Genomic DNA, 13,606 nt, shown 5'->3' on the forward strand with positions numbered 1-13,606 from the left:
ATAATAATAATAATAAGTATCTAATCAATTAAGTAGGCTCTCATTACTCAGTTTGTGCGAGTTCAAGTCTGCACTAAAGTGAAGTCAAAAAATAATACAAGTCTGATTATCTTTGAAGAAAGCTATGAGCTTTGCATTCCAGTCAGAGATTTTCAAAGACTGGTCCAGGACTATACAGGGAGTGAATGTGTGTACTGAGTTGGGAGCATGACTTTTCTGACTCTTGATCAGGCCCCATCCGGTAGCATCTGCAGATTGGGCCCCATATGTTGAATGCTCCGAGTTCAGTGGCTGTCTAAGCAGTGTATGGGGGGCGGGGGCTGCAACTTGGTTGGGTGCAATAGGAAAAGAGCTGTATTTTTCCTCCAATTACTGCTTTCAAACACGCTATGGAGCAATACCCTTCCTGTTCATGTTTACACTAATTTCTGGCCAGTATCTTTTATGATCTTCTAATTTGGTAATTGGGACTTACTTTAAGGTTTAGAAAAGTCCATTTCACCTGATTCAAACCTTCACCCTATTCCTAGTTCAGGCCCGACCCATAGCTAGAGGGCCTTCAGTGCAGAAGGAAATGTGGTCTGTTTTTTTTTGTTTGTTTGTTTTTGTTTTGTTTTTTGTTGTTGTTGTTGTTTTTAACTTGTATTTTAATTCCAGGGGTAAATGTGCAGAATGTGTTCTACAGATAAATTATATACTCTGTGGGTTGCGTGTACAGATTGTTTCATCACCCAGGTAATAAGCATAGTACCTGATGGTAGTTTTTCTATCCTCACTCTGTTCCCAACTTCCATCCTGAATTAGGTCCTGGTGTCTGTCATTCCCTTCCATGGGTGCTCAATGTGTAGCTCCCACATATAAGAGAGATCACATGTCAATTTAATTTTCTGTTTCCTCATTAGATCACTTAGAATAATGTCCTGTGGCTCCATCCATGTTGCTGCAAAGGATGTGATATTCTTTTTTGTGGCTGCATAGTGTTCCATGGTGTATTTGTACCACATATTCTTTATCCAGTTCACCACTGATGGGCATCTAGATTGATTCCATGTCCTTGCTATTGTGAATAGTGCTGTGATATTCATGCTCTTGCCTGGTTTAGTTACCTCCTCTTACTCCTGAGACTGGCACCACAAGGGTCAGAGTAAAGTGGAAGACAACCTAAGAAAACGTACAGAAGTCTTAACTGGATTGATTTTGTTATGAGATGTTCACTGAAGTCCTTCTCATGACTTACATTCCAATACTGGAGTTTTCTTTGGAGGTGGATGTACAAGTTTTTCAGAAGCCATGGGCAACATGAATACTGCATGCTTGCCAGAAACACATGGTGAGCTTGTCAACCCCCTTTTGGCGCCCTCCCTCGCATTACTAGCTCCTGTGCCTGCGACTCCACCCCACAGCCTTGTGATGCTGGCTACTCTCTTGGTCTTAGTCTCTTCAAAGCATCCCAAGTTTAGCTACTTTCTTCGGGATCCACATAGCCCGAAGAAATATGGGAAGCTACATATTACAGCCAAGGCTACCACGTGCTGCCTCTTCAACATCCATCAGCTTCTCCCTGTTCAGACTACATGGAGTGGAGGGTGCAGTGGCAGTGCCAGCTGAGCCCTAGTGTATTTGGCCCAACAAGGAAAAAATCTAGCACCTTCCTCTTTAAGGGGGGTGGAGGGATTTAGCCCAAGAAGGATAAATCTAGCACCTCCCTCTCAAAAGGGAATGGGAGGATTCATCGCTACTTCTCTTTTCAAGCACTTATCAAATATATCTAGACCAATAAAGTTTCATAACATATTTTTAAATATATGAAAATAGGCTTTCTGTGAGTGTGTGTTGAACGGACAAATGAATAAATGAAGATATTTTCATGAGTGGAGACCTCTCCTGTGTATGTACTCTGTTCTCAAGTAGATCAAAACTTGCTAATGATAGAAAAAACATGGCATCCTCCAGTTCTTTTAGTCATATGACTGCACACTGACGTTGATTTATACCCTATTGAATTGCTTAAATATTCCATTGATCTATTTCTTGCTCCCCATTTTGATTATCAATATTTTGAAGTTATTTACCCACTTAATACCATGACAAAACTATTGTGCTGATAGACCGAATTAGAAGTATGAAAAGGATAAAATAGCATACAGAGATAGGCTTGGAGTTCTCAGAGAAGAGGAGAGGAGAAAGGCCACTGGCATGTGTTGACCATCTAACAAGGTAACTGCTGTGCGACATTTCCCTTATCCCTTATAACAATACAGCAAGGTGGCTAAATTATGGTTGCAGAATCCTGGGCTGCAAGAAATTAAATATGTGACTATGAGGATGTGGCTGCCTAATAAGTTGCAGAAGGGTTCAAATCCATATATGTTTCAAAAACCCCTTTTGCTTAGTCTTGGTGAGCACTGAGGTGGGAGAAGGTTGTTTTTTTCATGCTCTGGTGCTAAACTGCTCTTCTGAGTTTCTTTCTCACTGGACTCATTTTATGAGGAGAACATACAAAATAAATATATTCCCACTTGATCCTCAGTTCTATGAGACAGGGAATATATGTTCTGTAGATCTCAGCTCCCAGTGTTTAGATACTACCTTTGCTGGGCACTCAGTGAATGCTCTGTATCTTTAAATAAATTAATAAGCAGAATTAAACTGTATGTAGTGAAGCTCAGTGATACCCAAGAAAGAGTAGCAAATACATAAGTGAACACCTTAAATGTGATCATCTAAAGACAGGTTTTGGGAAATGTCCATATTTTAAAATTTAAAAAAAAATCTGAAATTTGACACCTTTATTCTTTCGTGAAATATACTGGTGCAAAAAAGAGAGAGATTTTCATTTGAGAATCATTTTCCTTCATAAGACAGGGATGAGCAGATTGTGGCAGCTGAATGGAACATCCTGGCAGACTGCATCAGGAGAATGATAACATGAGAATCAATGTTTAAAACATTCCCCTAAAACCAACTCTAAAATTTTTTTTTAAAAAACAATCTCAGAAATGCTGAAATATTTGGAAGATATGAGCAGGAACGAACAATTACTTTCATCTTATTTAAATCTTTCATTTCCTGATTGTCCCTGGTCTGCCTCATAAAGATCTCTAGATAAAGTTAGTTGACTTTAAATATGAGTGGTAAGCTCTTTTACAACTTTTTAAAAATATGTCTTTTAGGTTCCTGGATAACCTGTAGTTTTATAATCCTGATCTGGAAACCAGGAGCTGCCACAAATGATGGTGCTAAATCTGTGCTTGAAAAGGTGGGATAGAAATGCAAGGTGACTTTACAAAGGATGGATGATCTGTCTCTGTTCCTACATCCATGCTTTGATTGTGCAGAAGAAGTCCTTACTACTTCTCCACCCACCAATTTTGGGGACAGTTCAGGGGTTTGCGGGCCCAGCCTACATCATTCTTCCCTGTTGGATGCTTCCTGATCTTGAACATTGGACTCCAGGTTCTTCAGTTTTGGGACTCGAACTGGCTCTCCTTGCTCCTCAGTTTGCAGACGGCCTATTGTGGGACCTTGTGAGTTAATACTTCATATGCTCCCCTATCTATCTGTCTGTCTGTCTATCTATCTATCTATCTATCTATCTATCTATCTATCTATCTATCTATATATCTATCTATCCATCTATGCTATGCTATTAGTTATGTCCCTCTAGAGAATTCCGACTAATACAGTGGGCATGCTGATTTGAGTACAGAAATATTCTTACACTTGGCATTATACTAGCGGGATATTTCTTACCTTCTGGTGCAAAACCCTCCAAGAGTGGATTTACTAGATATCTTATGATTGTGTTCTTCATCTATTTCTCAAATTGCTCTGGACTTCATATCACTAGGGCAGAATTTTATAAGGGGCAGTTCTGCCTTCCTGTTTACATATCTGCTCTCTCTTAATCAGACTGCTTAGATAAAAATTTCAAATACAGCTCGGAAGATTCTGCATTTAGGAGTCCATTCTATGATGATGAGACAGTCCATTTCAAATACAACTCTCAGTCAGTAATACTCCCACCTCACTTGTAAACCACGTTGAGGAGGCACTACCAGCTCTCACCTACCCAAGCATTTGTCTGCATTCCTTGCTTCTAAGAAGGCAACAAGGCCAGCTTTTAACAAAATAATAACAATGGTATTGATCATCATCATCATAATAGCAACACTAATACGTCCAGGATACATTGTAGGTAAAAGTAGGTTGAGCAATAAAGGCATTCATTATCTGCATAAGATACTCAGGGAGAGGAGAATTCCTTGACTAGTCCATTCTCCTGCTCAGCTGCATTGCCAAGAACTCAGGTTCATTCCTCCTCTCTGCTCCCCATACTTAATGTGCTGATTTTTGTCCTCAAGCTCACTTCCTTTGTGATCACAGGATGGACGCCTGCAGCACACATTCCTATACAGCAAATAAAGTCAGAGGAGGCAAATTCTCTCCTTCACTTCAATTCTTAAATGAGAGAAAATTCCCACAAGCCCCCTGGCTTGCATTCTTTCAGTGTCATTGGCCATATTGCCAGCCTATGGGCATGCCTCAGCCAATCAATCAGCAGTGAGGGCAAAACATTTATCGTGATGGGCTTGGACCAATCACGATACACACCAGACTGGGCACTCTCATGAAGCACGTGGCTAAAATGGAGGACATCAAACACAGGTAGCCTCTACAATAAAGACGGAAGGGCAAGGGAGTGAATCCAGATGCTACATATCTGCTTTAACAGAATTATGCTACATTTGTATTTCACGATGAAGCCTAAAGCCAGTGAACAGAAATTAACCCCATAAAATCAGTGCCTCATTCAGCAAATGAGCAGATATTCTTCAGTACCTATGAAATGCAAGATTTTCTGCAAGCCACTGGGGAAACATGATCAATTATGCATTACATTGAACATGTTTCAATTCACTTATTTTTTCATTCATTTACTCAATGAATATTCATCCGGTAAATAGTAGTGTCCTTATTACTATTGTTAAGTGGTAAACTACTTCCTGCCCTACAGAGTCTTGTCATCTGGTAAGGTAAACAAGGCATTAATATTCTTATTTAAACATTGTTTACACAGTCAAGTATAGTAGCATCCTGGGGCTGGCTCATACAGGCTTCTGAGAACCAGTTCTGTGTATTCCTTTCAAAATTTAGAGTAGCTGACACCATTGAAATTAGAAAATGCTACAAATCGGAAGACACACACACACACACACACACACACACACACACGCCTCACAGAGGCTATTAGTAAACATTAACCAGCACGCCACTGGTTATGTGACAATAAAAGTTGAATCATAAATCATGAACTGTGAGTAATACTTAAATGATGAGTAAAACAATGGACATAAAAAGAAAGCCCAACTAGCTTTGACCCCTATATATGGTAGGTGCTCAATACAAAAGTGTGCTAGATGGTCAAATTAAGGAAGGAGGGAAAAAATAAGCTACCAAGAAAATTTTGGGGGGAAAAGTGGCATTTGAGCTGGATATTGAAGAATGGGTGGAATTTGGATAGTCAGAGAAATAGGAGAGGGCTGCTCATGTAGTACAGGATGAAGACAAATCTTGAGGTAGAGAAAGATCTTTTGATTGTGTCCATGTGGCCGGAGTGCAGAGTGTGCTTGGAGGGCCAGGGAGTGAGATTACAGCTTACTCAACCTCTTATGAGCAGGACTGTGCAAGTCAGTATGCTAAGGTTTGGAGTGGTGGAAATGGACAAAATAGTGCCTTAGAGGCAATTCAGCCAAAGTGTCCTGTCCCATGTTTGAAGTTTGGATCATCCCAATTAGTCTCTTGATTGTATTGGTCATTAAATAGCTTAGCTTCATTTTTACAGGAAGTATATTATATTTCTGCATTCTAGCTCACATGGATGTATTGATTACTTGGTTAGTTATCACCTACTTTACTGCAAGATGAGATTGACAATTTACCCAAGCCTTGTGATACTAGAAAACAGGAAAGAGTAAAGATATCTCCTCACATTTTGTCTTCTAGGAAAGGCTTTTTGCAAAGAAACACTTCTCCTCCTGTGACTTAGAGAAGACTCAAAGGCGCCTGTTTATTTGCCTATGACACAGGCAGAAATAGACCATCCAAATTCCATTCGTTGCCCCATAAATGATTGACTGAATTATTTTTACCCATTGACCAATCTGGACAAAACACCTGCTAACTTGCCTTAACCAAACTATTTAAGCTTCCCTCCTCCCCTACAGGACCCTAAATTTGGCCCACCCCCAAGCACTGGAACCACCATGCCACCTGCTCCCACGTATCCCCTGTACCTGGTTCTTTCTAGCCTTATTTACATCCCACTATAAAAGAAAATTTATTTCTGACTTGTAGATATTATGGTGGGAGTATTCTCTCTACAGCAGTAGTCTTTTCCCTCCTTATTGCAAAATCCTCCTGAAAATATCTTTTCTTACCTAAATGCAGATTTGTTTTTATTTGACAGAATTGTGTTTTAGTCTGTCCCTCTGTGCCTGAAAGCCAGGCCATTATAAGTCCTTAGTGGTCCCAATGGAGACCTAAGCTCTGCAAGATAAACAGAAAACTACTCCATCCGGGGAAAACAGCTCATGCTCAATGTCATCAAAGATGACAGGCAGGTTAAAGCAAGGGGATAATCTCACATACACAAAAGAAATCTAGGAAGTGTTTGCACGTGACATCTAAAGAACCTTACTTTTCTGACTGACTTTGACAATTGTGTTGAGAGTCTTTGAGAAGGGTAACTGGTTCATTAATTTGACATTCCTCCACAACAAATAAAAATAAAAATTAGCATCATCATCATATAATGAATATATTCATATGGCAAGAAAAAATTCTCATTGGTACCAAAGATAAAATATAGTCTATGATTTTAGAATCAATTGGGACTTCTCTATGTAAGAAAGTATGATATTGGAACCAATACTAAACTGGGCTAGCTGAAATTTACAATTGTTTCAGACCCATTTATTAGAACTATATTGATTAAAAAATATTTGATGTCCTATAAGAGAATATTATATTTTAATGGACAGCTTGAAGTGCATTTAAATACTCATATAATTAAAATGATGTATTTTACTAAAATTACTCTGATTTAACTATTAACCTGGTTACATCTACTAGAATATGGTTTCTTATGTCAGTTTAAGTAGCTGTATGTATTTGAAATTAATAATACAAAAGACACAAAAACTAGATATGAGATCTGAGGATGAAGAGCTTTGCTGCCTCCTTCCCTCTTTTCTCTCCCTCCCTTTCCCCATACAGCTCAGACAGCCATTTTTTGTGGTTGTTGTGTTAAAGAGTGAAGTATTAAAAATACATTGTTTTCATTGTAGTATTTTAAACTTGGAAAGGAGAACTAACTTCCTCCCAGTCAACTTGCTCATTACCAGGAAAGCTTAGAATTCAAGAGAATCAACCATCCCTCCTCTCCACTTCTCTAGTCATTAAAGTTGCATGTTTTGCACTGAATTGGGTTATCAGAAGCACTATGACATGCTCTTTCGTGGCTAACAGAGAAAATAAATCAGATAACATGTCCTTTGTTTCAGTAAAATTTATAGGTCTTAAGTATCAGTGAGGTAGAGTTGCCAGAGTTAGCAAATAAAAATATAGAACACCCAGTTAAATTTGAGTTATTTCTAATCGCCTATACATATGTACACCGAAATAAAATAAAATGTTGCAAGAGACATATGAATACTAAAACATTAATTGTGGCTAATCTGAAATAAGTATGTTTTATACTTGTTTAACTATATTTATTACATGTGATTTGGCTCTTCTTAATAGTTCCTGGCTTTACAGAATTTCCTTACACAATTCGTTACAGTTAGTGTCTCTGTTTCTTTACCTCAAAACATAGCTTCTGCACATCTAACTTATTCTGTTCTTTGTTCATTGAAAATTATGCTCAATATTAGCATTACAGACCAGTTTATTGACTATATATTGGCACTCTGAGAATTGCTCTTCAAATTTGATTTGTTCAAGCACAAAATACCATGTTTCATGGTATAACTTATTTTTTCCACACTTCAGGATTACATTGAATTTCCTGATCAACTTCTTGAAATATTATTTTCTGGCCAAAACAAACAAACAAACAAAAACCATGTTGTCATCAAATTGTATCATCTTCTTCAACCCTACATACGTGTTTCCTAAAATTTGCTTTTGTTTCTGAAATTGCTTTTGGAAGGGTCTTCACATGAGAAAAGAAAATATTACAAAAGCAAAGGGAAATTTGTTCTGGTTTTGATTACTTGTACCCACAGTTGCCATAAAAGGTGAGGCATTTATATCTTTGATAATCTCTGTAAATAGTTAGTGGAAGTGTTACATTTTCAAATTATGCAAGTAGATTTTTACCTGGCACTTCTCATTTTCCTCCAAGGAAGAGTTGAAATTGTAAGGGAGGAACAGTCTCTCTCAAATCAAGCCTGAGCTGATCTTGCATGAGGTTTGAAGAAACCCAGCCTGTTCCAGAGGTGAGAGTGTAGGAGACTCAGGACATAAGCTGTACCCCTGGTCACTGGAGTTAGCTGACTTTCAGAAGCACTGTCACTGGGGTGAAGACTGGCAGATTGGCTGTCGTCTATAAGTGAGGGGCTGTCACTGACAAGCTGACTTTCAGGAGATGGAGCTGTTATTGATTGGCTGATCTTCAGGAGCGCAGTTACTGGAGCGAGGCTGTTGCTGACCGGCTGCTTTTCAGAAGCACAACACAAGTGAGGCTATCAGGGATTGGCTGATTTTCTGAGCAAGTGCACTGATACGAAGTTATCTCTCATTCACAGCTGGAAACTTGTTCACTCCTTGGGACTCAGGCCAGAGAGCGATCTTTCCCTTTCTTGAGGGTGAAAAGATGTACTTTTAATTTTTCTCAGTCCCCTCTTTTGGCCTTCCCTCAGCCGACCCTTTGGGAAAGACCAGAAGAGGTTGTCCAGATTTTTGTGTGTAGAGGTATGATTGTCAGCTAGGTAAATGACTGAAGTGCCAATTACCATGGCAGAAAAATAGCTCTATGAGCCAGTTTTTGTAATTTATTGGTAAAGGCTGAGTCTGGGACATTTAGGGCTTCCTGATAAAGTCAATATAGAACATAAGACAAAACTCATTAAATACAGGGCATATCCTGTACATGCAGATGTCTGTCACCCCTTCATAGGCCCTGACTACAGAGGATATGTTATCACTCCAAGACCCCTTGCCACATGGACAACCACGAGTAGAACAAGCTAAAATGTTGAGATTAGGTCTGATTATTTAGCAAATGCAGTAGATGAGATCCTTGTCCGTGTCTACCCATCATTTCCAAATCTATTCATTAGACGCACGTCTGTGCTTTCTTGGAACTTAACATTTTCACACTTCGTGTTTCTCCTGAAGCACATGTGTTTGAGTGGAAGATTTCCAAGATGAAAATCTCCAAGATGACACTCCACAAGCTCACATTTGAAGTGTAGGAATACAGACATTACAATATCTGCAAGTTCTCTCTGCATGGTCTACATAGTGAAGGCTTGAGGGATGTCCAAAGATGTCATTCATCCCGAAACATATAAACATGAGGAAAGAGAAAGACCATTTGGTTCACCACATCACATTGTTTTGAAATCTAATTGTTGATTTAATGACCTCTCTCTTTTGCCTTAACTATTGCCTGGTAAGCTATTCCACATATTCATGATTCTCTGCATGGAAAAAAAAAAAAAAAAAGAAGAAGAAGAAGAAGAAGAAACACTTCCTGACATCTGTTCTGAATTTGTTTTTCTTTAATTTTCATTTATACCCTCTTGTTCTATCATCTGTGTTGGGCTCAAAATAGGAAACCATGTTGACATTTTCCAAACCATTTAAATTTTATGTTCTTTAATTAAAATCCCCCTCTTAACTAGATAGACATCTAACCTGGTGGGTAGATGCTATAATACTACATCTAAATGAAGACAATTTTTTAAAAGAATCTTCTCCCTCCTACAGAAAAAAAAATAGAGATCTTGAAGTTATAGTATTTCTGTGTCATCCAAAGCCAAAGGAGATTCACATACTTTTATTTTTGCCCTAAACTTGCCTGAAACTGTTTGGAATAGTAATATAGAGCTTCATGTCCCACAGCACCGGCACCACAGACTGCTTGTTGTAAGCTGTTTTTTTGTTGTTGTTTTGGGGCAATAGTATTTGTGTTGGTCAGAAACCCTGGCTATGCAGACTAATTCCAAATTTCTCAGCTCATATATCCTGTTCACAACCTTGAAAGCTAATATAAGCTCCTCTACTCTAAACCATTGCATAAACTACATAAATAAAAGAGGCCTGTATTTTTTTTATGAGATATAGGGGCCATATCAAACTTAAGTAGAAACAAGTAAAGGGTTCTCTTCAGGTGAGATTCTTAATGACATTGGAACCAATGTGTTCAAGACTAAATTATTTAAAAGCAGAGCCATGAACCTCATTCTGTTTAATATCTGTAGGCCCCTCCCTAGGATTCTAGAAGACTGCCTTGCAAATAACTGATGTTCCATGGTTTTTCTTATTTTATTGTTTAGATCGGCATATATACCTTGTGTAGGATAAAGAATGGCAGAATATCTGAGAAAAAATTAAATTCAGAATATCTGAAAATCTGAGAAATGTCTGAGAAAAAATTTACAATTCAGAATATCTGAGAAAAAATTTAAAATTCAGAAATGTGATCAAAATATATTTGTTTTTAAGTGCTATGCTAGAAATTAGACTTATAGTAGCAAACTGAGCAGATCTGGTACCTGCCGTCCTGGAAACTTATTTTCTAGGATGAAGCTGGACAATAAACAATAAAACCAACAAATACACACAATGAATCATAATGAGCTCTATGAAGGGAAAATTGGAATATTACAAAAGATTAATTAGGAAGCTCAAACATTAGATTTGGTCGTCCAGGAAGACTGCACCAAGTCTATGACACTTAAGGTAAGACCTGAAGGATAGAGTAAGAGGAACAGCGTGCCCAGAGGAAGGAGCAGCAGGTGTGTGATGATGCTCTGTTGTCAAGGCACTGTCCCACTCCCTACTCTCTACAGTGGGAGCAGAAGCTGTGAATGATGCTATTTCTTAGGATCCTTTTTCCCGTGAGGTTCCCGGTTTGCCAACAAGAGAAACCTACATGGATCTGGAAGCAGAAGTGGTGCTGACTCCACAGCTCTCTAGAGCTGGACATAGCCAGACCTGGAAGTGGAGGTGGGCTTCAGAGAGGGTACTGGGCAGGCAGTGTGGGTACACCTGTCTGGCTGATGCAGACTGCGGCAGTTGGTGGGAGTTTTCAAAGGAGTTCTTGAAAGTTGTAGCAGTTTCCTGGCAAGCCTGTGGGAACAACCACCATTGGCCTTTCAGGCTAAGGTCCCAGTGTCTGTTCTCATCTTTCAACTGGAGTGTACCTGACCTTTTCTCCCATGCTCTCCCAGTGTTCATGTAAGCCTAATGCTCATAGTAAGCCCCGTTTTCCCAGAATACTCACCATAACTCAATTTTTCTATACAAACTCACGTTGACATGATATGGGAAAGTCTTAAGGAGGGAAGGCCCTCGGCATAGTCAGAGAGGTCAATACCAGTGAGATGCAAAACAATATTGCCTTAGAAAATAATTCTGGGAAAACCCCTCATTATAGCAGGTCTACTAGCACTGGGCATTTGGGAGTTTGTACACGTTTCCGCCCACCACACGTTTTCTGTTTTTGTAAGCTGTAAAGATCCAACAAGCTTGAGAAGTTCAGATATTGTTGGTCTTTCTCCACTCTGATCATTCTGAAAACAGGTGATAAGTAGAAACAAAAACCTTGCTCTTCACTACCTCTAATGGTATTGTTCGAGCTCCGGAATGGGCTCTGAGATACACTGGGAACGTACACCACATCAAGGAAACTGTTCCACTATTCTCAAAGCCCTGACACAGCAGGATGTTGATTATTTAGAAATTACAAATTAGATTCCTATTAAAATACATATAATTAAGTGATTAAATATGGGGAAGTAATGTCCTGCAAAATATTTACAGTCTACTAACCATAAGCAAATTGTTTGTTTAAAAAAACAAGCACACAAACATAGTCCTCCTGTCTAGGATGGACTAAGATCACATAGATCAGAGGATTTTTGTTTGTTTTTAATCAACTCTAAGTCTGACTTTTTTCCAATAAGATTGGGTTTTCAAAGGTACCCAGCTCAGGGGATGACAGACAGAGCAACGAATGATCCTGTCCCTCTAATGATGATTTGCCTTCCCCTGATGGGAACCCAAATTCTGCTAAGCCATGAGGTCAATCATCACAATCTTTGGTTTTTGTTTCTTAAGACATAGAAATTATGAGATACTTGTTTCTATTTTTATAATTGAGATATAATTTATGTATAGTGAAATTCTCCCTTCCAATGTACAGTTTATACATTTGGACAGTACAGCACAATCAAGACAGTATCTCCACCATACTTGGCCTCCCCACCCTTGCAAATACCTTTATTTATTATTTTTTTTTTTTTTGCAAGGACTTTAATAGGTGGATCTGAAACATGAATCTAAAGTCATCTTTGGAAGAGTGTGCTGAGGCACTTCCCGATCCCGTCCAACAGTCTCTCAAGGTTTCCAATGCAGGAAGACAAATGGATGACATTCAGAATTCCAACAAGTGTGTCTGCCCAGCCCTGGCGTCACACAGACCAGGGTCTATACCTGATCCTACCAAATTGCCCAGTGAGTTCTTGGGAAAATCCACTGGAGTTACTAAGTCTTAGTTTTCTCTTCTGAAAAACATCATGGGGACAATGATGCCTATGACACAGTGCTACTGAGAGCAGTAAACGCAGAGTGAGGTGTTTCACACGTAGAAGGCACGGAGTCAGTGGTACCTCCGACACTCAAGACTTATGCCTAGTGAGTCCAGTGTTTACCAGGGGTGGACTGAATCCTGCATCCTCAAGTCTGGGTGCCTCCATTGCATCTGGAAAGGAGGATGAAAGGAAAGAATGCCACCACTCAGACATGGACATGTGACGGAAGAAGGGGAGAGAAGAGCCAGCCAGCACATCTGGCCTTTAAAGCTTGCACCGTTTATCAATCTATTCACATAAAACATGATAAGGTGACTTCTTTTTATTTCATCTTTTTCTCTCATTTCAATCTTGGAGCTTTATTGTCCTCTTGCATTTGGTTTTCTTGGTATAATTACTTACTCTTTCTGAACTGCCTGTCCTTTCAAAGTGCTTACTTTGTGCTGTCACAGAAGTACACATTTTTGGCCAAAGTGATGGAATTTGCAGCCAAATGAAAAAGAATATGTGCAATTAATGAAAAAACAGCAATGGACTATAATTTACAGATTATTTGGCAGGAGCTAAAAGAGTGAGACATGGCCCACTTTGTTCTCAGCCTGGTTCCTGTAAAGTCTTCTTTCCATTTTATGCAAATAATGTAACAGAGAAAGGAAAACTAGGGATTATAAGTGTGGGAGAATTTCACAATGCCCTTTCACCCAAAGGGACAAATATTTGATGATCTACAACAAGATCCCGCCATGCCTATTACATGCCCCCAAATGCTACCATATTGA

Source organism: Rhinopithecus bieti, unplaced genomic scaffold (genome assembly GCF_001698545.2).
Source record: "Rhinopithecus bieti isolate Rb0 unplaced genomic scaffold, ASM169854v2 scaffold_1530, whole genome shotgun sequence".
Classification (NCBI taxonomy): domain Eukaryota; kingdom Metazoa; phylum Chordata; class Mammalia; order Primates; family Cercopithecidae; genus Rhinopithecus; species Rhinopithecus bieti.